The sequence below is a fragment of the Carassius auratus genome, unplaced genomic scaffold, assembly GCF_003368295.1.
Source record: "Carassius auratus strain Wakin unplaced genomic scaffold, ASM336829v1 scaf_tig00012452, whole genome shotgun sequence".
In the NCBI taxonomy this organism is placed as follows: Eukaryota; Metazoa; Chordata; class Actinopteri; order Cypriniformes; family Cyprinidae; genus Carassius; species Carassius auratus.
This window is the reverse complement of record NW_020524290.1, coordinates 166,163-190,709: the sequence shown is the minus strand read 5'-3', so window position 1 is coordinate 190,709 and position 24,547 is coordinate 166,163. Positions and strand designations below refer to the sequence as shown.

General features: G+C 37.2%; 1 protein-coding gene across 1 annotated transcript in view; it reads left to right on the top strand.

Annotated features, from left to right (window-relative positions):
• Positions 1–24,547, top strand: part of LOC113073605 (protein ELFN1-like) — a 92,909-nt gene that overhangs the window by 25,368 nt on the left and 42,994 nt on the right. The window contains exon 2 of the mRNA XM_026246417.1: positions 23,522–23,585. The gene's annotated coding sequence lies outside the window, so the exon portion shown is untranslated. The remainder of the gene's footprint in view (positions 1–23,521; positions 23,586–24,547) is intronic.

Below are 24,547 nucleotides of genomic sequence, written 5' to 3'. Positions count from 1 at the left end.
TGTAGAACCATCTCAAGGATGATCAGAAGAAATGGACAGCACCTGAGTTAAATACATGAGTGTCACAGCAAAGGGTCTGAATACTTAGGACCATGTGATATTTCAGTCTCTCTTTTTTAATAAATGTGCAACAATTCTGTTTTTTTTTTCTGTCAAAATGGGGTGCTGAGTGTACATTAATGAGAGAAAAAAGAACTTGATTTTAGCAAATGGCTGCAATATAACAAAGAGTGAAAAACTTAAGAGGGTCTGAATACTTTCCGTACCCACTGTATATATTTAGAAAATATTAACATGCATATATTTATATAACTATATTATATACACCTATTTAATATATAAACATAACAAATAATCTTACATTTTATTTTACGATTAATCATGATATATATACACACTGCAAAAATGCCAGGAATTTACAGGATTCAAGAATATTATTTTACAATACATTTCTGTAGTCAGAAATTTGCTGTGTTTCTTATTAGTATAATATTAATGCATGTTCAACACTCTTAACAGTGTAATTGAATTGCAATTGTAATGTCACCAAAATACATTTTAGGTTTATGCTGAATTAATTCCGCATTTTAAAAATTTAAATAAAAGAGTGGATATTTAAAGTGTTCTTAAGAATACTTGGAATAGTTCAGTTGAACTTTAGCACTGTTTTTACTAAAATGCATTTATTACACAATTTGTTATAAACGTTGTTCCAGTTTAGCAGACTGTAAGTATACCAATTTATAGTGTGCTTCAAATAGATTTAGTTATAGTAAAGTTAATACAAACAAATTTTACTTAAGTATACTATTTTTTAATTAGGGTGTATATACATACAGTACATTACATACATACACATGTTTGAGAGTCATATAATGTACAGTACTTTACCATAGTCCTATACGTCTGTCAGGGTTTTGGTAAGGGAGGAACTCAGGTGCAGACAGGAAGTAACGAAACACAGGATTTATTTAACAAAAGGGGAAAACAAAACCCACGAGGGGGAAAACAAGGACTAGGGCAGATACAAAATAACTAAACAGGACTGATTAGACAAGATAAACAAAGACTCAAAACTGGAGAACACTAACTACAAGTAAACACTCACGGTTATACAGGACACAATATCTCAAAGGGGTTACCAGGGTATTATCACAGGTGAGGAACAATCACAGGTGAGGAACAATCACAGGTGATGAACAATGAACCGACGCAAGACAGAGCACACTAGGAGATCTAAATAGGGGAACAATTAAGACACGACAGGTGGCACAGATAGCAATCACGACACGACTAGGTTAACAAGGGGGGCGGGGCAAGGGAACGAGACAACACAAGCACATGGCCCAAAGACAAGGCCATGTGCTTGTACACAAAACATGGGTCTGTCATGATCCTGCCTCAAGACTAGGGAAAAACCAAGGACATGAGGGCAGAATCATGACAACGTCACAAACACTTGATCTTCAGATAAGGACTACTGCTGTGTTATCACTGCAGATAATTTTTATTATTTTTAATAATAATAATGATTAAACTACAACAACAACAACAACAAAACTATTAATATAATATAATATAATATAATATAATATAATATAATATAATATAATATAATATAATATAATATAACACCAGATGACTGGTGATGATATGGTGCAAGATGCCCGGCTAGTAAATATTATACAAATACTGTAGTTTGTCTAGGGCAAAACACAAGCCAGGGAGTCTGTCTGCAACATAAGATCTGTCCCTGCATGATGCAAACTGATCTGGGAGCTAGTCCAGACAAGATGTATTTGTGTGTTTGTGTGTGTGTCAGCTTGGGGATACCCAGAGAGAGGTCACTCATAGGTGAAATCACCACCTCCATGCCAGTGGCAGTTCTACTGAGCTTGGTCTGGCATGCAGAGTTTACAAATTGTGGTGCAGAAATTGAACATACAGATTGTTACATAATAAATTGAAAGTAAACGCTTGTGTAAACACTAACTGAAACTCGTAAATGTGTAAATTGTATTGCTGTGAAATGTAGGTCAGTATAAGGATATTCATCTCTATATCATGGCAATTTATACATATTTTTTGAGGTGGCTAATTCCTACGAATTTGTACGACCTCACTTTTACGATTTTCTACGATTTCTCTAATCCCCAGTGTCAGTTAGGTTTAGGGGTGGGGTTAGGTGTAGGTCATCCGTACAAATTCATACCAATTGTGCAACTCGTAAAATATGTATTTGGCAAAAATCTTATGAATTTGTACAAGTGTGGTTGTACAAGAATTCGTACAAATTAGCCACCTCATAAAATACAGTGGGTAATGAAAGTATAGAGACACCCTTACATTTTTCACTCTTTGTTATATTGCAACCATTTGCTAAAATCATTTAAGTTCATTTTTTCCCCATTAATGTACACTCAGCACCCCATATTGACAGAAATAACTTTTTGCACATTTTTAAAAAAAGAAAAGCTGAAATATCAAGTATTCAGACCCTTTGCTGTGACACTCATGTATTTAAGTCGGGTGCTGTCCATTTCTTCTGATCATCCTTGAGATGGCTCTACACCTTCATTTGAGTCCAGCTGTGTTTGATTATACTGATTGGACTTGATTAGGAAAGCCACACACCTGTCTATATTAAACCTTACAGCTCACAGTGCATGTCAGAGCAAATGAGAATAATTTCTGCTGCACTTCAGGTTCCTAAGAGCACAGTGGCCTCCATAATCCTTAAATAGAACAATTTGGGATGACCAGAACCCTTCCTAGAGCTGAGCTCCAGACATGCAGTCGGGAGATGGGAGAAAGTTGTAGAAAGCTAATAATCACTGCAGCCCTCCACCAGTCAAGGCTTTATCTCAGAGTGGCCCAACGGAAGCCTCTCCTCAGTGCAAGACACATGAAAGCCCCCATGGAGTTTGCTAAAAAACACCTGAAGGATTCTCTGGTCTGATGAGACAAAGATAACTTTTTAGCCTTAATTCTAAGCGGTATGTGTGGAGAAAACCAGGCACTGCTCATCACCTCCCCAATACAGTCCCAACAGTGAAGCATGGTGGTGGTGGCAGCGTCATGCTGTGGGGGTGTTTTTCAGCTGCAGGGACAGGACGACTGGTTCCAACCGAGGGAAAGATGAATGCAGCCAAGTACAGGGATATCCTAGATGAAAAACTTCTCCAGAGTGCTCAAGACCTCAGACTGGGCCGAAGATTCACCTTCCAACAAGACAATGACCCTAAGCACACAGATAAATTAACGAAAGAGGGTCTTCACAACAACTCCGTGACTGTTCTTGAATGGCCCTGCCAGAGCCCTGACTTAAACCCAATTGAGCATCTCTTGAGAGACCTGAAAATGGCTGTCCACCAATTTTTTACCATCCAACCTGACAGAACTGGAGAGGATCTGCAAGGAGGAATGGTAGAGGATCCTTAAATCCAGGTGTGAAAAACTTGTTGCATCTTTCCCAAAAAGACTCATGGCTGTATTAGATCAAAAGGGTGCTTCTACTAAATACTGAGCAGTGTACTTAAGACCATGTGATATTTCAGTTTTTCTTTTTTAACAAATGAAGTGAAGTGAAGTGAAGTGAAAGTGAATGAAGTGAAGTGAAATTCAGCCAAGTATGGTGACCCATACTCAGAATTTGTGCTCTGCATTTAACCCATCCAAAGTGCACACACACAGAGTAGTGAACACACACACACACCCGGAGCAGTGGGCAGCCATTTATGCTGCGGCGCCCGGGGAGCAGTTGGGGGTTCGATGCCTTGCTCAAGGGCACCTAAGTTGTGGTATTGAAGGTGGAGAGAGAACTGTTCATGTACTACCCCCACCCACAATTCCGTCCGGCCCGAGACTAGAACCCACAACCCTTCGATTGGGAGTCCAACCCTCTAACCATTAGGCCACGACTTCCAAAAATGTCAACAATTCTGTGTTTTTTCTGCCAGTATGGGGTGCTGGGTGTACATTAATGACAGGAAAAAATAAAAGAACTTAAATACTTTTAGCAAATGGCTGCAATACAATAAAGAGTGAAAAATTTAAAGGGGGTCTGAATACTTTCTGTACCCACTGTATGTACAAATCGCTGTGAGTCAGGCAGGGATATTTTAAAAACACTTATTGTAATTTCCAGTGAATATTTTGCTTATATTTACAGTCATCTCTCTGAATCACGTTTCCTTGGATTTTGAATTCCACCCAAAATACTGATATGCACTACAGATAAAGTTGGATAGAAAGTTTGGAATAACATGATTTGTTAATGTTTTTTTTTTTTATGAATTTCTTATGCTCATCAAGGCTGCATTCATGTGATTTAAAATACAATAAATATTATTACAATTATTACAAAATAAGTATTTTCTATTTGAATACATTTTAGTGTAATTTATTCCTATGATATAAAGCTGAATTGTCAACATAATTACTCCAGTCTCCAGTGTTTTATGATCCTTCAAAAATCATTCTAATATGCTGAATTGGTGCTCAGTTATTATCACTTATTATTAATTTTTTTATCATCATTAATGTTGAAAGTAGTTTTTGCTGATTAGTATTTTTGATATTTTATATTCATTATATTTCTTTCAGGATTCTTTGATATATATATATATAAAAAAAAACAATCATTTATCAATTTAATGCATCCTCAGTGGATAAATATTTTTATTATTATTATTATTATTTTTCATACTTGCCTTACACTTTCTGAATGGCAGTCTATCATGGTTTCCAATTTGAAATTGTAATATTACACAATATTTTTTAGTTTTACTGTATTTGTGATCAAATAATTGCAGTCTTCGTGAGTATAAGGATCTTTAACTATATTACTCCAAACTTTTGACCAGTAGTTAATTTTTGTCAAAGTTAAATTCAATATCATATTTTCATGGTCTTAGTATTGTCAAGGACTCATGATCATGTGGCTTCGGTCTCAACACTCTTCTGGTCTCGAGCTTCACTTAGTGAGCTTGAAAGTGCAACTACAACACTATGTAATTAATTTAATGCATTAATCAGCTTATCTTGTAGTTAATTAGGTTAAATTTTGAATTGATTGACAGCCCTAGTAATTTCATGTACAATGAGCAGCACCTCTTCATCAAATCCCAGAGTTCAAATGCATGCTGGGGGACAAAGTTTCTAAGTTCATTTGCTGATGCCATTTGAAAGGCTATTTCTTAAAGTGGAGAAATCAATAATGGTATTAAATCCTTAGAGCTGGACCAAGAAGGAATGAAACCGAGTGAGAGAGAGACAGATCCTTCACTGTGATCTTGCATCGCAAGCAGTCTGGCCAGCATTCAAGCCTTATCTAAAGCCATAGTGCTGGAGACTTAAAGGGTTAGTTCACCCAAAAATGAAAATAAGGCTGCGTTTCACTCACCCTCGAGGCATAGGTGTATATGACTTTTTTCTTTCAGATGAATCCAATCAGAGTTATATTAAAAATTGTGTTTGATCTTTCAAGCTCTATCCTTGCAATTAGCGAATGTTGCATTCCTTCAGTCCAAAAGAAGTGGAAAAAAAGCACCCTTCCATAAAAAATGCCATAAGCCACACAGCTCCTGGGGGTAAACAAAGGCCTCCTGTAGTGAATTGATGTGTTTTGGCAGGAAAAATATCCATATTAAAAAAAAAAAACGGAATAATCACTTTAATAGCTTGCGTCAACAGTTGAACACAGAAGCAGTTCCAGGGGAATGACGTATGACGTCAGTGTTGCACATGCGCCGCTGAGTCTCATGAAAACCAACATTTGTTTATAGGATCAATAGAAGTCTCCTCTTGGCTTATATCGAAATCCTCCAACATTCTTCTTCACGAATCCTCGTTTTATACTTCTAATTTGTGAATGTTGTTTTGTTTTGATCTCTCCGCTGTGTTTCCGTATTCTTCACTTCTGACTGGCGTATGTGCAAAGCTGACCTCAAATGTAATTTCCCCCAGAAGTGCTTCTGTGTACAACTGTTGACGCAAGCTAGATTAAAGTGATTACTACATTTTAAATATGGATTTTTTTTTTTTACAAAAATGAGTTGTTACAGAAGGCCTTTGTTCACCCCCCAGAGCAGTGTGAGACACCTTTTTTATGGAAGGGCACTTTTTATTTCACTTCTTTTGGACTGAAGGAATGGAACACCCACTGACTGCAATGATAGAGCTTGAAAGATCAAAGACAAAATTTATTATAACTCCAACTGGATTCGTCTGAAAGAAGCAAGTACTATACAACTAAGATGCCTCAGGGGTGAGTAAAACACAGCCTAATTTTCATTTTTGGGTGAACTAGCCTTTTACCGTCATATTTCACAGCAACCACACGTGTTCAAGTCTGTGGTGATTTTATATAGTGTTGGAGAGACAAGGTATCGGTCGCCTTGAGTGCAAATTTGATGTCGACCAGCGCAAATGTGGAAACGTTGAGTGCCCTACTCCGAGGTGTACTCAGGTGCACACAATCTCTGCCACAACGTGCAAGGGCTCGATGAATTATACATTTGGTGCAAAGGAAAACATTTGGATTACTACTCAAGAGCAAAGACAAATACCTTTTAAGTTCCATTTGATATGACTTGCTCAAGTAAATTATTCATTTTCTGAGGGGGAGGCTTCGTGACGAATCCAACAAATGTTGCGTTCAAACTACACGTCTGAGGTAGGCCAGTGCACTTTTGTGCTACTGTAAGTACCTCTGAAATACTCTAGCTTTGGGATGTTTAATTCCTGCCTGCAAAACCAGGGTATTTTATGCATTTAAATGTAATTTAACAGATGAGGTTTGTAGTGTAAAAAATTGCCAAATGGTGTTGTAAACCATATGAATATGCAGGGGGCAAAAGCCAAGTTTTTATTGTGTCATTAGTCCTGTTATACCGTTCCAATGAACATATTATTTTTGTACATGACAAAATGCATGAATGTGAAAAAATACAGCAAGAAAAAAGAGAATTGATGCAATAATAAAATAGGAATGAACAATATATTGGTACGAAATGGGTTATCTGTCAATTATTATAAAAAAAAATTTTAATACAGCGGATATTGGATGTATATTGGCCAAACATTTAGTATTTTATTTTGTTTGTTTCCCCTGTTTTTTAACTTTAGATTACTTTAGATTACTAGAAAATGTTAATTAATATTTTTTTACAAATATAAAATATTGTAGAATTGCAATTTCCTGCCATCTCTGCCCCTGTTCAATGGTTTTGTGTCTGTAAGGTTTTTAAATGTTTTTGAAAGAAATTTCTTATGCTCATCAAAGCTGCATTTATTTGATTAAATGCAGTTTAACTGTAATATGGTGAAATATTAATAAAAAATATTCCTTGGATGGCAATGATGAATTTTCAGCACCTTTTTTTCAGAAATATTTGTTAATAGTATTAATTTCTTCCAAATAAATTAACAACAGCAATAACAAAAAAAAAAAAAAAAAAAAAAGGTCACACTTTATTTTAGGGTCCAATTCTCACGATTAACTAACCATTAACTATGACTTTTGCCTCAATTAACTCCTTATTTGCTGCTTATTAATAGTTTTATAAGGTAGTTGTTAAGTTTAGGGTATTGGGTAGGATTATGGATGTCATGTATTATATGTTCTTTATAAGTACTAATTAACAGCCAATATGTTAATATAGACATGCTAATAAGCAACATGTTATCAGTGTGAATTGGACCCTATACTAAAGTGTTACCAAAAAAACTTTTGTATAATGTGCATTTATGAAATAATTATTTGTTTCGAATGCAATTTGCAATTATTGATGCAATGGTTATGAGAAGATACGTGTCTAATGACATGTATGGTAAATGGCTGAATGTATTTTTGATAAACAGGGGGCTTTTGGATGGATATTACACATGTGATTCTGTGCAACAGCTGTCCGACCAGCTTTGAAGAAAAGCACATTTGCTGTGAAATAAGACCCTTTCATTCAACCTCACAGATGCACCGTGTTTCAGCGCTCCTCGTCACATCACATAACCACAATAGTAAATGAGTAAGCCATTTTATGTGACTTTGGCTGATGGCTGTTCATTCAGTCAGAGTAATTCTTGCTGTTTAGATTTATGTAATGAATCACTTTGATAATACTAGGCTTTAGAATTATCAGAGAACCACTAAATCTCATCTGGCGAGTGGATTGGGCCTTGGCCTCCTCCAAACGGTATTGCTAGCTGAGAGCCTGTGCTCATCAATCTGTTCTAAAGCATTGATTGGCACGTCATTGCTGTAAGATAGTTGGAGCAGTGGATGTGATTGACACGGCGGGAGCCCCTGCTTGGGTGCCGCCTCTGTTGGCATAGTTGCCCTTTTCTAATGAGGAGGACCCAGTGTAGATGCACGTAAACAATATGGCAAGAGAAGAGCACAAAGCAGGAGGGCAGGAGTGAATGTGCTGTCAACAGGCAAAATATAGACTAGTGTTATTTGTTGGGGGACAAGCTATGCTGCAGCTGAGAAACAATCTTTTCCTGTCTCTCTAATTATTATTATTATTTTCCTTTGTCTAAAATGCAAATATCATATGATTTTAATCACCTCACTGTTTAATCATACTTCAAAGTGGCATTACCGTTTGCTAGCAGTGCTTTTGCTATTGTTTATGCTATTTACAGCCTTCACTTTGATGGTAATGTGTTTGAAAAGGGGTCCACTTTTCCATTCAGAAATATTTAATTGATCAAGTTAAATCATGTCAGGGTATTTCGTTTAAAGATATTACCTTAGAGAGAGTGTTTCCATTTCTCTTCAGTCACTCTTGAGGCATATTCTGCCTGACATAGGCTTAATCTACAAGCATTAATTGCTCATCCTCCTTTTGAAAGTCTGAAAAATTATATTCATTGTACCACAATCCATTTCAAGTGATTTAAATGAATTGAATGAGGGGAAGTAGCGTAATAGACTGATTGCTGCCAGCAATTATGGTTTATTAAGTCAAACAGAAAATGCACTGGTGAGAATCAGTGTGCCAGGAATAAATAAATTATCATCTAGGAATCATCACCCTGTAATGAATTATACGTTTGAAATAAACCTACAGGAAATGTAATGGTTTAAAGGGATAGTAAATGTGCATGATACACTAACCTTCTTGGTGTTCCAAACCTGCGTGACTTCGTAGAATGCACAATGAGAAATGTATACATAGTTCAGTTATTTGCAATGGTTAATGCAGATTTCTAAGCTTGAAAATGAATGCAAAAATTCCTTAAAAGTATAATCAAGGTTGGTCCATATATGTCTCATGTTCTGAATTCCAAGTCAGTGAACTTAAAAGCCAAATCAGTCTGATTCTAGGATAAATTCAATCAATTTATGGTGCTGTTTCCCATCATCTTTGGGAAGTTGTGGCCTAGTGGTTAGAGAGTTTGACTCCTAACCCTAGGGTTGTGGGTTTGAGTCTCGGGCTGGCAATACCATGACTTAGGTGCCATTGAGCAAGGCACCAAACCCCAACTGCTCCCTGGGCACCACAGCATAAACGGCTGCCCACTGCTCTGGGTGTGTGTTCACTGCAGTGTGTGTGCACTTTGGATGGGTTAAATGCAGAGCTTGAATTCTGAGTATGGGTCACCATTCTTGGCTGAATTTCACTTCAATTTTGTAACACTCAGTTTGGTATTTTTCTTTAAAATGTGCCCACATTAAAGTAAAGAGCATAAAATATGGTCTTATAACAAATTCTCAGTAAACAGTGTCTTCCACGGTATACGAATTATCTAGTTTTGGATTTTTAATTTAAACAGAGCTGAACTTCAATTTACAGTGAAGTATGTCTCAGGATTCAAGTTAATTTCAGGTGGGATGTGTCTGTTTGAGTCTGTTTTGTATGCACAGACGCAGTGTGTGAGGTCTGCAGTGGTGCTTTATTAACATGCTGTATGTGCGGCATGCATGTCTGATGGCAGATCCCCGTGCTGAGCTTTCTGTTGCTGAAAGTTTGGCTGCATGTCAGCAATGTGGCTTTATTTGATCCACAAGTGCATTACTAGTGCCTCTAAGTCCGTTTAATGAATCAACTGTGACAAGACCCATCAATACCCAGAAGTTGACTAATGCCCAGAGTGCAAACACTCCGCAAGTGAATCTTTCCATTATTGAGTGATTTCCAAGTAAACGGCCAAAACAGACTGCATGAGACCTGCATGCAATTATCTCAGTATCGATTGAGGAATTCCATCAGACTTTGGTGTTTTCTGGTTTTTTAAGTAACATATTTTATTTAGGTGCCAGATTGCATGCTCTCTAAGGACAAGATGCAAAGCTAAAGCAATATTTATGTTTGCTCAAGGAAATGCGCTTCTGCCTGGATGACCAAGGTTTTTATTATGACTCCAGATTCCTCATATCTGTAACTTTATTTCAGGTTATTCTGCTGTGCAAAGGCTAAATACACTTACTTCCCATTTTGTCTTGAGTTATGGCCAAAGTTGAGTGTCTTCGACTGTGATGTGACCTATGACAGGTGTCTTTGAATCAGCTGTGCTGATATTCAGAGAAAATGGAGTGTAAAATTGAAATCAAATCAATCAAAATTCAAACAAAAACCTTTTGAGACTTTTCCCCCACTTTCATTGCTGGTGTGGTTACTTTGTTTTTGCTTTTATAGAACAGTATTAAAGATTTTTGGCTGTTAGTCCATGTCTATTAGCTTTTGAGTTCATATAAATCAATGGTTTTCAATCTTCTTGGCACAAATTCATATCTTAAGATCCTCCACCTCATACAGGCTACAATAATTCTAGTATTTCTTCTAGAATTATGGCATGGCTTCTTGTTTTCAGACTTTCCTTTTTTTATTAGTAGAAACTAATAGTATTTATTTATGAAATGAATCAGCCGTGATTCATATTGTGATTTCATCAATTTCAAGAACTGAATGTTCATCAATAAGAACAATTGTTATTGAGAAGGGAAAAGGAAAGCAATTAGTGCATTTAGCATTTTTGTAAAATTTTTCAGATTACAAACTGTAATAAAATCTATTCAGTAATGATCTGTTTTAGGGCGGCTATAATATTTGCAGCTTTGCATTATCATTGTCATTCACAACAGCGATTGCTTAGCTAGCCAAGGCTGCAGTCAAAGTACACAACACACACTAACATTTTTGCTTGTTTTAGAAATTACACACTTCACCTTTAAGTAAAGATATTTGCTGAATCTCAGTATTAATTGTTGGCTGTGAAAGTCGTTTACACTAGTTTATTGTTGATTTACTCTTAAATGTTATTCTTTCCTGACTGCAAGCTGGGTTTTAACAATGCCATCATGAATATGAACTTTTACAGTGCCGTAACTGCTAAAAGCAGATAGTGGCCCATGCAAGAGCATGATATGTGGCCATGTGTGATTACTGGGGCTTCCGTCAGCCATTTAGCTGCACAGGCACAGTGTGCTCTGATGGAAACAGGCTCACAAGGGGTTTAATGAGCACCCAGTGGATGAGATTCAACACCGGCAAATTGATTTTCCACATTTATCAATGGGGAATGTTTTAATGGGCAGGAATTAAAGCATGAAAGAGCTGAGAGATACTGTAGTGCTTTCTCACGCTCGGCTCTCAGACCCGTAACCTTAGAGATGGAGCATGGGAGAGAGCTGTTGCACTTACAGGGGAGCATGTACGGCACACATTACGGAAGGTGAGAGCAAGCTTGTTAAGCACACGCTGAAATACCTTGCTCGGCAGTTTCCCTCATGCAGAGCTACAGCGAAAGCAGTTTCCTTGCTGAACACGAGTGTGATGATGGCCCGTGCCTGTAAACGCGGGCAGAGCTGTGTCCTCTCCTCATGAACAAGTCTTAGGTGAGCTACTGAGTTATTATAGGTTTTCATGGAAGTGGATGCTCTGTGACACTGTTAAACCTGTTTAAGCTTCCTGTCATGCAGGATGCCTCCAATAAATGCTTTTAATTTGCAGTCTGCACTTGTTTGTTTACAAATCTGCATCCCATCGTTTTCTCCTCACTGACAAGCATGATAAACATTTAGAGGGCATCTGTATTTAGAAACTTGATCTGTAGGCCTCCTATTCTGTTCCCTGGCTGTGGAAAATTCTGTCATAATTTTCTCACCCTCATGTTTATTCTGCAGAACACTTGGGAGAATATTTTGAAAAATAAATTAAAATGAAAGTCAAGTGTGTAGACTTTTAAAATGCATTGTATTTAAGAATTATATTATTTTATAATAATATATAGTTAATTAATAATCATATTCATGTTTTAAAGGGATATTTCATTTATTCACCCTGAAGATGCTCCAAATGTGACTTTCTTTCCATGGCAGAACATAAAAGGAGATTTTGAAGAATGTATGGCACACGATATGGCAGGTGAACATGAGCTTAAACTAAATATATATATAAAAAATTATAAATAAATAAATAAATAAACTGAGACATTCTTCAAATTATCTTATTTTATGCTACACATAGTAAAGCTTTAAAATGACATGAAGGTGTGTAAATGCTGACAGGATATTCATTTTTGGGTGAACTATCACTTCGATCATGTTCTTGTGCTGTCTCTTTACAGACAGGCAGCTTGCTAGAACTCCACACATTTTACAGTCCCTCCCTTTCAGAAAACACCCTCATAAATTGCATTTGATTGACAAGATGAACTGCAGTGTTAATCATAAATTCATCAATGGCATGACAAAGCAGTCTTTTGTTGGTGCCGGTATGCTCCATTTGTCAGCTGAATGAAGAAAAAGGTTCGAAATATGCGTTTGCTCAACTCACTATCATTTTGTATGGAAGTTGATATTATGAAATGTCAGCGCTTATTCATTCTGGTTGGCTAAAAGATGCTTTATTGTTCTCCGAAGTTGAGCATTGTGCACTAGAAGCGGATAGTGTAGGAATGTTCAGATCTTATCATGTAAAAAGATGGACTCAGCAGCACAGTGTTATTCAATAGAGCTCCATAGGTCTTCCTCTTTGTCTGTGGAATTACCTCAGTCGAAATTAGAGTCCAGCCACACTAATGGCCCTGATGACAACAGTTATCCCACATCTATTCCTGGCAGTACTTGCCGACTGATTGGACATGCCGCAGGCCTTAATTTCATTCCCAGCCAGAGATTATCACACAAACAGAAACATTAAGAATTCCAAACCCTCAATCCTCAGTCAAAGGCTGAGGCAAGATGCCTCTAATGAAGGAGACTTTTATTTTAGAAGAAGGGCGGAAAATTCTGGCATGTTCCCCTGATAATATATATGTGGTACCTCAGCCGAGAAATGCTTAAGAATACACCAAAATAAGAGCAGACTCCAAAATGAACACTAGCAAACTACCAAAAGCAGTTGTGATCAAGTTTACATACAGCTTGCAGAATTTGCAGTGTTAATTGTTTTACCAAAATAAGAGGGATCATAAAAAATTTGTGACAAGACAAAATAATAACTGATAAATAGTGCTGACTTGTCCTGAGCAGTTAAACTGCCCGCTGATCTTCAGAAAAATCATCCCAAGTCCTGCAAATTATTTGGTTTTCTGGCATTTTTTGCATATTTGAACCCGTTTCCAGCAGTGACTGTAAGTGTGACTGTTTGAGATCCAACTTTTCACACTGACATCAACTGAGGAATCCCTTCCCCCCATTTTGTATTGCCCTTCAGAAGCTACAGAAGATACCTTCATACTTCAAGAAGGCAACTAAGTACAATTTCCCCTGATCTTCAAATTCAAAAATGCTAACTTTAAGGCACTGTGTTGCCTTCTGGAACTGTATTCTGTATACTGGATACTGTTCTTTTGACTTTTCTATTTGTCAAAGAATATAAGAAAATAGAAAAAAAAAAAATATATTAAGCAGCACTGCTGTTTTCAGCATTGATAATCCCAAAAATTATTTCTAGAGTAACTGGAGTAAGCTTTGCATCACATGAATAAATTACATAAAAAAAAATAAAAATGTAAATAGAAAATGTCTCAGGTTATGCGTCTCGTTCCCTGTTCTCAGGGAACCATGGTTGCATGCGTAACCTGAGACGTTCCCTTTCGAAAGGGAATTTCCCGCTGTGTCTTCTAGAGGGTGCTTTGGGAAGTACCCACGCCGCCATGCTGAGGGATAGTGCCTAGGTAACTTTCTTTCCAAGTCAGGACTTGAGGGGCAGTATCCTTTTTAGCGAAAAACTTCTAGGCTTTTAAGGCATGCTCAAGCTCCAACCACCATACACTAACTCACTCGCCAAAGTCCGGAGCTCTAAGAGTGGGGGTCTCAGCATAGCGACTCTCTAAAGCGAGAGTAGACCTAGCTACACTCAATGCCAGAAGCAGTAAATAACAATTAAAATACCTCTTAAATGAGAGGAAGCCTACACACTCAGTCCTAGTTTGAGCTCTTAAGAGTGGAGGCCTCAGCCAGCCGACACTCAGCGTCAATGGCAGTTAGTGAAGTTCAAACTAGAAGAGCCTACACCACTTTACTGCCTAGGTGGAGCTCTGGGGAGCGGAGGCTTCAGCAGAGTAACTCTCAAACAAGAAGAAACCTGCCATGCTCAACCCTGGCAAGGGAGCTCTTAAGAGTGGAGGTCTCAGCATGACAACCCTCTAAAAGTGAGAGGAGACCTGGCTACACTCAGTGCCAGAAGCAGTAAGCAATGCTCAAGAACGAGCCTTTAAACTCATATCACTGCACCTGACGGAGCTCTAAAGAGCGAAGGCTCCCGCAGAATGACTCTCTTAAACGAGAGGAAGCCTAACAATCAACCTTTTTAGAGAAGCTCTAAAGAGTGGAGGCCTCAGCATGACAACTCTCTAGAGTGAGAGGAGGCCTAACAACAATCAGCGCTAAAGACAGTTGGAGAGGCTCAAAGGAGAAGAAGAGCCTAGCTACCAATATAACTGTCCAAGTGGAGCTAAGGAGAGCGGAGGCTTCAGCAGAATGACTCTCTTAAACGAGAGGAAACCTACACACTCAATCCTAGTTTGGGCTCTTAAGAGTGGAGGCCCCAACCTAATCACACTCAGCATCAAAGGCAGTAAGTGAGGTTCAAAATAGAAAAGCCTACACCCCTCTACCTCCTAGACAGAGCTCTGGGGAGCAGATATAACTCTGAAAACGTTAAGACCGTTAGCGAGGCTCGCAAAAAGAGGAGCCTACCAAGTCTACTATGAACAAGACCCAGTTCCCGACCTTCATTGGTCAGGCCTCAGGGTCTCTAGGTTTGAGGAGGGGGAGGGGGGTGGTTCCTTGAGGACTCAGATAATTAGTTCCACTTTTGTCTCCTATTAGAATCTAAGGTGTTGCACTTCTCTCTTTCAGAACCACAAGGGGAGACTACAGAGGAAATTCATCTTCTACATAGAAGAAAGTGAAAAGAAAGTGAAAGTGAAGTGACATTCAGCCAAGTATGGTGACCCATACTCAGAATTTGTGCTCTGCATTTAACCCATCCAAAGTGCACACACACAGAGTAGTGAATACACACACACACACACTGTGAGCACACACCCGGAGCAGTGGGCAGCCATTTATGCTGCGGCGCCCGGGGAGCAGTTGGGGGTTCGATGCCTTGCTCAAGGGCACCTAAGTCGTGGTATTGAAGGTGGAGAGAGAACTGTACATGTACTTCCCCCACCCACAATTCACAATAGCACAATAATCACAAAAATACGATGTCCATGTTTAATTAAATACGAAGTCCATGTTTAATTAATAGCTAGCTGAACATCAAAAGTTGTTTAGATCAAAAAATGGATATATCGACTCACACATTTATTAGGTAAACTGTTGATATTTCAAGGCCCGTTTTTATGAGTGTCTATTTTTGTGTGCACCATCTTATCAAAACAATGAATGTATTTCTAGTTAATTAAAAGCACACTTTCAGGGCACTCACCTATAGCTAGCAGAATGTCCTAGTCAATCATCCTCATTCCTGAAAGAATCTCTTTATATATTATATATTATCTATGAATGAGCAGTCTTACTCTGCCATGCTCCAGAAAACAATCCTGGATTACTTATTTATCCTGAATACATTTCGTAGCTCCATATCCTCTGAAAATACAATGCTCACAGCCATAACCAAAGCCAAGAAACGCTTTTGATGAATGGGCCTGTTCGTCCTTCCACCCTACATACTTAGTATAATAACTAATTACTGTCTGTGTCACTCAAGATATCTTCCATAGATTAAGCACAAAAGTCATTACATAGCTTTAGTTAGCTCTATAAGAGCTCCATCATTTTATAATCCTTGAGAGCAAGAATAGGAGGGTCGTACATTAATCTAATTTTCACAAATCTGTAATTCGGGCCGTTCTTTAGAATACATTACAATTCCGACACAAATCTTCCCCATAAAAGCAGCCTGATGAATGAATGATTTCCCTTGAGCAAGGTGCACCACAAAACCATCTAGACAAGGCACAATAATGGCTTCCTCTGCATTCCAAAACACAACACTTGCTCTTTCTTTACACAGACGTGAACTCCATTTAAGTGGCTGTGACAAAAGAACGCCATGTCTTCAAGCTGCCATTGAGAAACTGTAATGTGCTTTTATAGGGCAGATGCTAAGTGTACATCTTTTAAGTGGTGTTGAGTCGAGTTTGACATTTGTAATATTGACAGGTGGAGGCGTTAACTTTACATAACGGAGAACATAGTGGTATGACAAACTTTAAGACAAAATTGATGTTCCGGGTGTATTTATATTACATTTTGTTCTGGATTGGAAGCAAATGTGGATGAATGTGTTGGTAACTTGGATAATAAAACAATAAAACTGTGGAGTGCAGCTAAAAAGTAATGCGCAAAGCAGATTAATGACCCCTGAAAATAAAAATAAAATAAAAATGGCTGAAAAGATATACAAAAGGAAAAACTATTTGAAAATAGCTTTGGGTAAGAAAATGCAACAATAAAAGCTGACTTAAAGAAGCAGTTAGTGCAGGTGTTGATATAATCATTCTTTTCATTTATTCTCATGTGTACTCCAGGCTGTTTTGTCTCTTACAGTAGAAATAATCCTCAAGAGTTTTTCTTGTTTCTCTTTGAAATTATGTTGTTTATATTACATTTAGGAAACCTGCCAGAGCGGATGTATTTTTTTTCCCACCCTGAAAATTCAGGATATTTATTTACTTTGAGTTTTGTTTTATAAAACCTGTACTTTATACAATTTATAACAATTACCCTGGTTTTTGGCAATAGATCAAAATGCCAGAAATAGATCAAATGTCGTCTGTATTCTTTATGGGCTTTGATGAATAAATTAACATTGTGGATTTTGAAAACCTGGTGAGTCAACATGGAAATAGCCCCCCATAAGACGCCATTTTCAATAATCAAATGTGTACATCTGCTATGAGTAATGCTCAGCTGCAGTAGGTCTGCCTCCATATTTTGTGTCTGATGAACTACAAATAACAAGAGAGGAAATCTATTGCAGCATATGGCTGTACATCCTGCATGATATATCACAATTACGCTGATGCTCCGTCCGGCCCTCAGAGGCCAATTAGAATATCCAGAGCATGATGTCAGACATCATTGGTATTTTGAGACAGATTGCACTGTGTTAAAACATTTCTCCTCTCTCTTATTAGAACATATGACCACTTCTGTGTGTAGTCAGGTTTCATTTTCAACATTAGTTCCTAAACTCATACAGATGGATGATTATGTCTCTGGGCCAATGCATGATGTAATGATCTCACTCTAGCGGAACCAGACCCCAGCAAGAGGTCTAGTCCACATTGCAGCTTATTCTGGCCAAGAACCACCTTGGCCTTAATCCTGCCCCATACCTTAACTAAACAACTACGCTGGAGTTTATTGAGGCAAAATTTTTGTTAATAGTAAGAATTGGATCTTAAAATAAAGTCTGACCAAAGCATATATTATATTTTAATATCATTCAGTATTGATATTAATCACAATATTCATTTCATACCATTAATGAGAAAATGGAATTAATTCTACAAGTTTGTTAAGCCTCAAGAATGAATCCTTTTCAACTTCTTTCTTTCTTTGTTTCTTTCTTTATTATTATTTTAGTTTTTCTGCAGGAAAAAAAAAGCTGAATATATAGTTCTTAATCTTGATCTTAACTGCTTCTTTAATTAATGCAACAAATTATATTTTGCATGCTGTAATATGCACACAGCATTTAAAAATAACCTGATGTCCTTGATGGTCTGATAAATCTCATGTATAATAATCATAGACTTATAGTGTCTTTTATGTCTTGTATGGTGAAAAATTCTCTATGAGAAAATGCCCGAGTAGATGTTGCCCTGACTGAACTTCTGTTGGTTTTGTGCCAACACTGAGGGTATATAAAGGCATCCCTTGTAAAAAATCAATTCAGAAAGGCAGTTCTGTAGCAAATTGCGGATTTTATGCTTTTATTTTTGGTCTGAGTGTTTTCTGGGTATTTGGAGGTCGGATGGTTCAAGATTTTCTCTCTCCTCATCTCACTAGGGGGAAACGAACAGTGTGGCTTTTGCTTTTCTTCCTCCAGGCCTAACAGAGACAGAGTCACTCAGATGTGAAATCACGTTCACGGGGGTCTCCTCAGTTTTTTGTTTTTTTTTTCTTCTCTGTCTCCTACTGCTGCCAGTCCACAACATGAGGAAGTGTGCAATGTAGTCAGACTGTCTTTTATTATAATTCTCTTGATGGCTTTTGTGCGCGTGTTCCCATGCGTTTGGGATTGATATCTCTCTGACTGACAACACAATATCACAATGCCTTTTTTCTTTCCAATTAAATTCACATTTATTATATGGTCAAAATATTTCCTATGTTACTCGATCACTGTCATATAAAAATTGCTTCTTTCAGCCTCTCTTATAGTGGCATTCTCTCTTCAGATCTTCAGCAGAAGCCCTATTCAAACGTGGACTCGTGCATCAGTGCGTCCCACCCCAGAGCATTAAAGGGATTCTCAGAAATGCTCAAGAGATGAGCTGCGTGACTTTTCCATCTTAAAATAACCTGAAAATCAGCATTAGGGGCAGTCACTAGAAGAAGCCCTATCAGTCCTCACCAACGGCATGCTTTCGTTCAAACCCCCATCATCTTCTGACACTTGCACATGCTGTGCGGCTTCAAAGTCGCAACCCTTCTCTGATTATTCTCTCTGCTCTTGGCCCTCGTGGCAGAAGATTCAATCTCTTTTCACCCTTATTAAGCTAATAGTGTTGCAGGTTCTTTTTTTACTTGTACTCTATTTCATTTATTCTTTTTTTTTTTTTTGTTAAAAGGTATATCAAATTAAATATTTATATTTGACAAATTTGAGTGGTGATGGAATGAGGAATAATTCTAGGGGTTTAATTCTGAGGGGTTCATTTCACAACAACAACTGACTGAATGTACATTTTATCCCTCTTGTTACAGAAGTACTTACCAAATAAATAGCTACTGTACATGGAAATACAATATTGATATTAGTTAGAATCATTTTATTATATTTCAATTCCCTTGTAAATAGCTTAGAGTTTTAATTAAGAAAAACAAATCCATTACAGTGCAGAAAAGCTAATTGTTAGAAAAGCAAAAAAAAAAAAGAAAAGTACTAACTACTCTGTACCTTATTTTTAATATAAGAGTCGACATGGCCATTTCTAAGGTGAATATGCAAAGAAAGAGTTCTGTACATGATCATAATGCTAAAATGATCTTCATTAAAACAATCAAATTAACCACATGTACCATTTCTACTTCCCTGTACATGTAGATGTTTTTTTTACCCCTTTTTCTGTACAGGAAAACATTATTTTGCTTGTTCTTACTAATTTGTACTGAGAGCAAGATAATTAATATCTTTACACTTTATTCAGTTGTTTTGGTGTATGCAAACAGACGTTCTGTTTATTTCATAATAACCACATGCATAGTTCAGCATCACTAGAATGAGCAGTGAAGTCAATAAAGCCCAGCTGACAGTATAGTTCTACTCTCTGTTATTTGGATTTGCCTAACTCCTTTTGGGAACAAATAGACTGACACACTGCCAATGAAAAGGCCTTGTCAGTTCACTCCAAACAAATATGTCCTTCATATTTTTTCTCTCTCATTTTTAATTCCTACACTGCTTCAGTCTTCTTTTCAGTTCTCCTATGCTCTTTTTACCTTGGAACAAGGCCCTGTTTGTACCTGTGAGGATGAATAGAGGAAAAAAGTATAATTTTATCCAAGACTGCTCTGCTGCAGAGAGCAAGTGCTAAAGAGGGCATTAGACCAGTGCAGTTTCTTAACATAAAACATATAATTTTGCATCTGCCCAGGGAGTTCCATACCATAAGAACAGTTCCAAATGTCAGGAGCACCAGGATGCAGATGATAATGAGATTGTATTGAAATCATCCAAAAGTCTGTGAGTAATACTTATTCACCAGGGAAAATCCCTTTAAGAGGTTTATTTGCTTTATTACAGTTGGCATCCGTAATACATGCTATACATGTCATAAATGTTAAGAAGTGTTAAGAGTTGTTGTGGAATTTGCCTATTGGATAACATGCCATTAATGAGCATTTCTATTACCAGTATCGATTAATGAAATCAATGGCTGTTGTCTGCAGTAAAAACATCCTTACTCTTCTAATGATGGCCATCGGTTCAAATATTTAACCCGAGGGTGCTCCCATTTTGCAGTTCAAAAGACCCAGGTTCTTTTGCAAGACGTGTAATGACTGTGTTGTTGTTTTTTTATCTGAAGCAGCTGCGGCAAAGCCAAAGTGACAGTACCCATGTGTAGCTTCCTTCACTTGTCAGCAGCTGAGCAGAGGCTATCAATCAGAGCTGAGTGGCAGTAGGATCCATAAGCCGCTGAGGAGCTCGTGGTTAGTGTGCCGGTGATATGCTCCTCAGGACTGGGGTCTGATCGTCTGTGAGCACCGGCACACCTGTGGCTTTCCTGTCTTACATCACATATAGGTCAGGGTTTTGTCACAACGGCTATGTTCACACTGCAAGTCTAAGTACTTAATTTTATTTAATGTTTAATTTTAAATATCTACTTGAAGAAAAACATTTTTGACAGTATTTCAGCAATCATCTCTTGTGTTTTCTTTCAGCTGTTAAGAATTTGAACACTTTGATTTATTAAGACAGTCACGGACTGAATAGTTCCCTGTGGTTTCTCACCCTGAAGCTTTATAAGACAGAAAACAGCAAGAGTTCTAGATGAGGTTACAGACAGGGTTTACACTAAATCAGGATTAGGCCATAGTTAAATTAGGACGTATAAGTAATTTTTATAAACATGCCTTAGAAAAAAAAAAACAATATTGGTGTGCATCTTGACAAAAAAAGAAGGGTAATGACATATTTTAAGATCAATCAGTGCAAGTATCTTTCAGTTGAACCAGCTAGGGCTTCTATTTTAGTTTGGGACTAGGCCGAAGCCTTCTACTGTGGGGAAAATAGCTTCTGTCATTGTCATCAATGAAGATGATCTTTATTTCGGATTCAGTTTTTGAACGACTATATTACAGGTAAAAAAAAAAGAAAAATACTGATATCCTTATATCCATGACATTATTAAATAATAACAATATTAATAATTATAATAAAATATCCAGCAAAATATTTGGAATCTTTTTTTTTATCAGGGGGCCTGATAAATGATAAACGTCCTTTAGGTGGCCCAAATAAAAAATTTAAAGATTTCAAGTGGTTTGTGCTGTTCACACGGTTATGAAAAAACAAAACAAAATACTGATAAAAAAATAAATTAAAATACACTGTAAGTCACTTTGCATAAAAGTTTCTGCTAAATTCATAAATGTAAATAAATCAGTAACAAAAAAATAAAATAACAGATTTAGTCTATTTTTGCCTGCAGTCCATATCCAGCTATGCACATAAGGTGTGTGTTCAAGATGGCCATGAAGAAAATATTGTCCTGTGACGTGATGTATAAAATCCTTTTGTTTCTGAATTTCGTTTTGTTTATTTATTTGTATAAAAGCTCTCTGTGATCTATGCGTCATTAATTAAACTACACTAATGATATTTTATTTCATCCAGTTTGTGCATATGGCTGTTGTCATGTTACAAGTTTTGAAGTCACATTTGGAGCTCCTCTTAGTTCCCACATCTAGAAAATTGCAGGGATGCTGGTGTTGTTGAGAGGGGCCACAGTTTGGGTTAAAGGTAGCATACGCCAGGGCAGCTGCAAAATCTGCCCTGCCAAGGACGCGGTGTTTCCAAAGCCTGCTCTGTGCCATTAAATGGGTCATTGACCAGCTAAATGGAGTCATTATGACAAGTAACTAAAAGAATAGCACCCGAATCCATGAACCTTGTCTCTGCGGAGCTCTGGGTTCCGCTGCTTTTGAGGTTTCACAGGCTTTTGCTGTATGACAGCTGCCTGAGACCTCTTTCAGGGGTATGCAAATGATACCCTGACCAGCTAATTATACCGCATCAACAATCCCCTGCTTTACTGACAGTTGCAGTGCTTGATATTTTCACTTGAAACTTTTTCCATGTGAAATTGTATTTATTTTTTTTTAGCTTAACTGTGTGTATTCTAGAATGCTTGATATTAGCAAACGAAAGCTAATCATAGGTGGAAGAGTCAGGAACTCTGAAATTATAGTATTTAGGTATTTACAGTAAGTGATTATAATGTTGATTTTTATAAGTGACTATGCTGTGTAACAAAAATAAATGCTGGTAGCTAATAGAAAAATTGGAGGGCCTAAGACAGCAGCGCTCACATTAAAATTATTTAGGCTAAGCATCAACATTCACAATCACGAACCTTATAATTCCAAGGTGACAATTAGCATGCTGTCTCTTGCTTATCTTGAAGCTGTACCTAAATTGTATTTGTGCTCAGGCAACTTTCTCATTCTGTTCTAATATAATTCCTGTTGAAATCTAAAAAACTCAAACCTTATTCCTGTAGTCTTTTTTTTCTGTGTTCGTAGCTATTCGTCTTTTTGTTAGAATTTTTACATTGCTGGGCCGAACATGCCTTAGCACTCTGGATGGATGTGCAAGGAGCTCACAGAAAAAGGCATACTGAATTAATGGAGTGTTAATAATTGCTAACTCATTAGTGTCATCTTATTTGCATAGCATATCATTGCATCTTTTGAGAAGTGAATATTAATTTCTAAAGGCATAAAGTATTACAAGATATAAATAGAGGAATTATCTTTGGATAAACCACTTATCATAAAAAGTCAAAGCACTGAAAAGCTGCTATGTAATATTATTTGTGTCATATGCTTCTTTTAGTCAAGTCAGGAGATATAACGCTAGTAGCCTAGGATTTTCGTGGCTACTTGATTATTATTATTAATTTATTTTTTGTCAGTTTAAAAAGGTTACTAAATGCTTTGCATAATGAATGTCCATCTCACTTTTTGCATTTTTTTTTTTTTTTTGATGTCTAAGACAAAGTCATTGCTCTTAGACATTCTAATGTGCATAGCGATGTCACTGTATGTATGTGAATGTGAAAATGCGCCTCTAATTAGTTTTCTCCTTTTCTCCTACAGGGACAGGCGAGCTACTGATGGTGGATCTCAGACATGCATGTGATCACTAGAAAGTTTAACCGGGGTAAGTCCTCTTTGGAATGCATCCATGACCTGAATAGTGGCACGGTGAGAGGTTGCTCTAAAGCCCATGTTTCCTCCTCTCTGATTGAATCCGCCCCTTTTTAAAGTGCTACTGTGAGCCTTAAAGACTTAACATTCAGTTATCGCTCTGATTTCTGTCAAAGCTTTCAGACATTAAATGAACATATACTCATGTTTGAAGTGTGATAACAGATGATTTAGTTTGATTCTCCTTCAGTTCTAGTTCTGTCAGCTGATAAAATTAAATCAGTTACATAATGTTGATTCAAAGACACTATTATTGTAGCAGATGAGTACAGCACTGAATAGAGATTACAAAAAGTAGCTTTGGAGTAAGATTGCTATTTGTTTTATTTCTGTACCTAATATCCACAGCAATCATGCTGCAACCAAGCATGTTGCTTATTCCAAGGTACAGGGGTTGTTCATACAGGATGTGTTCTTGGACTATTTTTTTTTATTGTTTGCCTATGCATACATGGCCATTGGTACACATCATATTTTTCTTCGTCTAGGACCATTGACTCCAAGGTTTGTTCAAATAAGTTCAGTTCTGTTTTGTTTTGTTGACTGCTTTACTTTTTGGTGGTACTTCATGGTCCAGTTGCTCAGTTGATGGTAAGAAAATTGATTATTACAAAATGTACAAATGGGGCAGGGGTCACTAATTAATTAAATATCTAATTAGTTAAATATAAACGTGTGCCATGATAGTATTCCAAAGCCACATAGAGGATGCTTAAAGTCTCATATTTATTTTCATTCATGTTTTAATCATCTTTGTCAGATACACTTTAATTATCATCACAGGCTGGATCTACAGCTGACAGCCTCTGTCCTCGTCTAGAGATCAATGACATGGATGTCTACAGAAACCATTATGACAACTTAATTTAGTAAGAATGAGCCGATCCTTTGATGTGTCCTTATAAATCACATTAA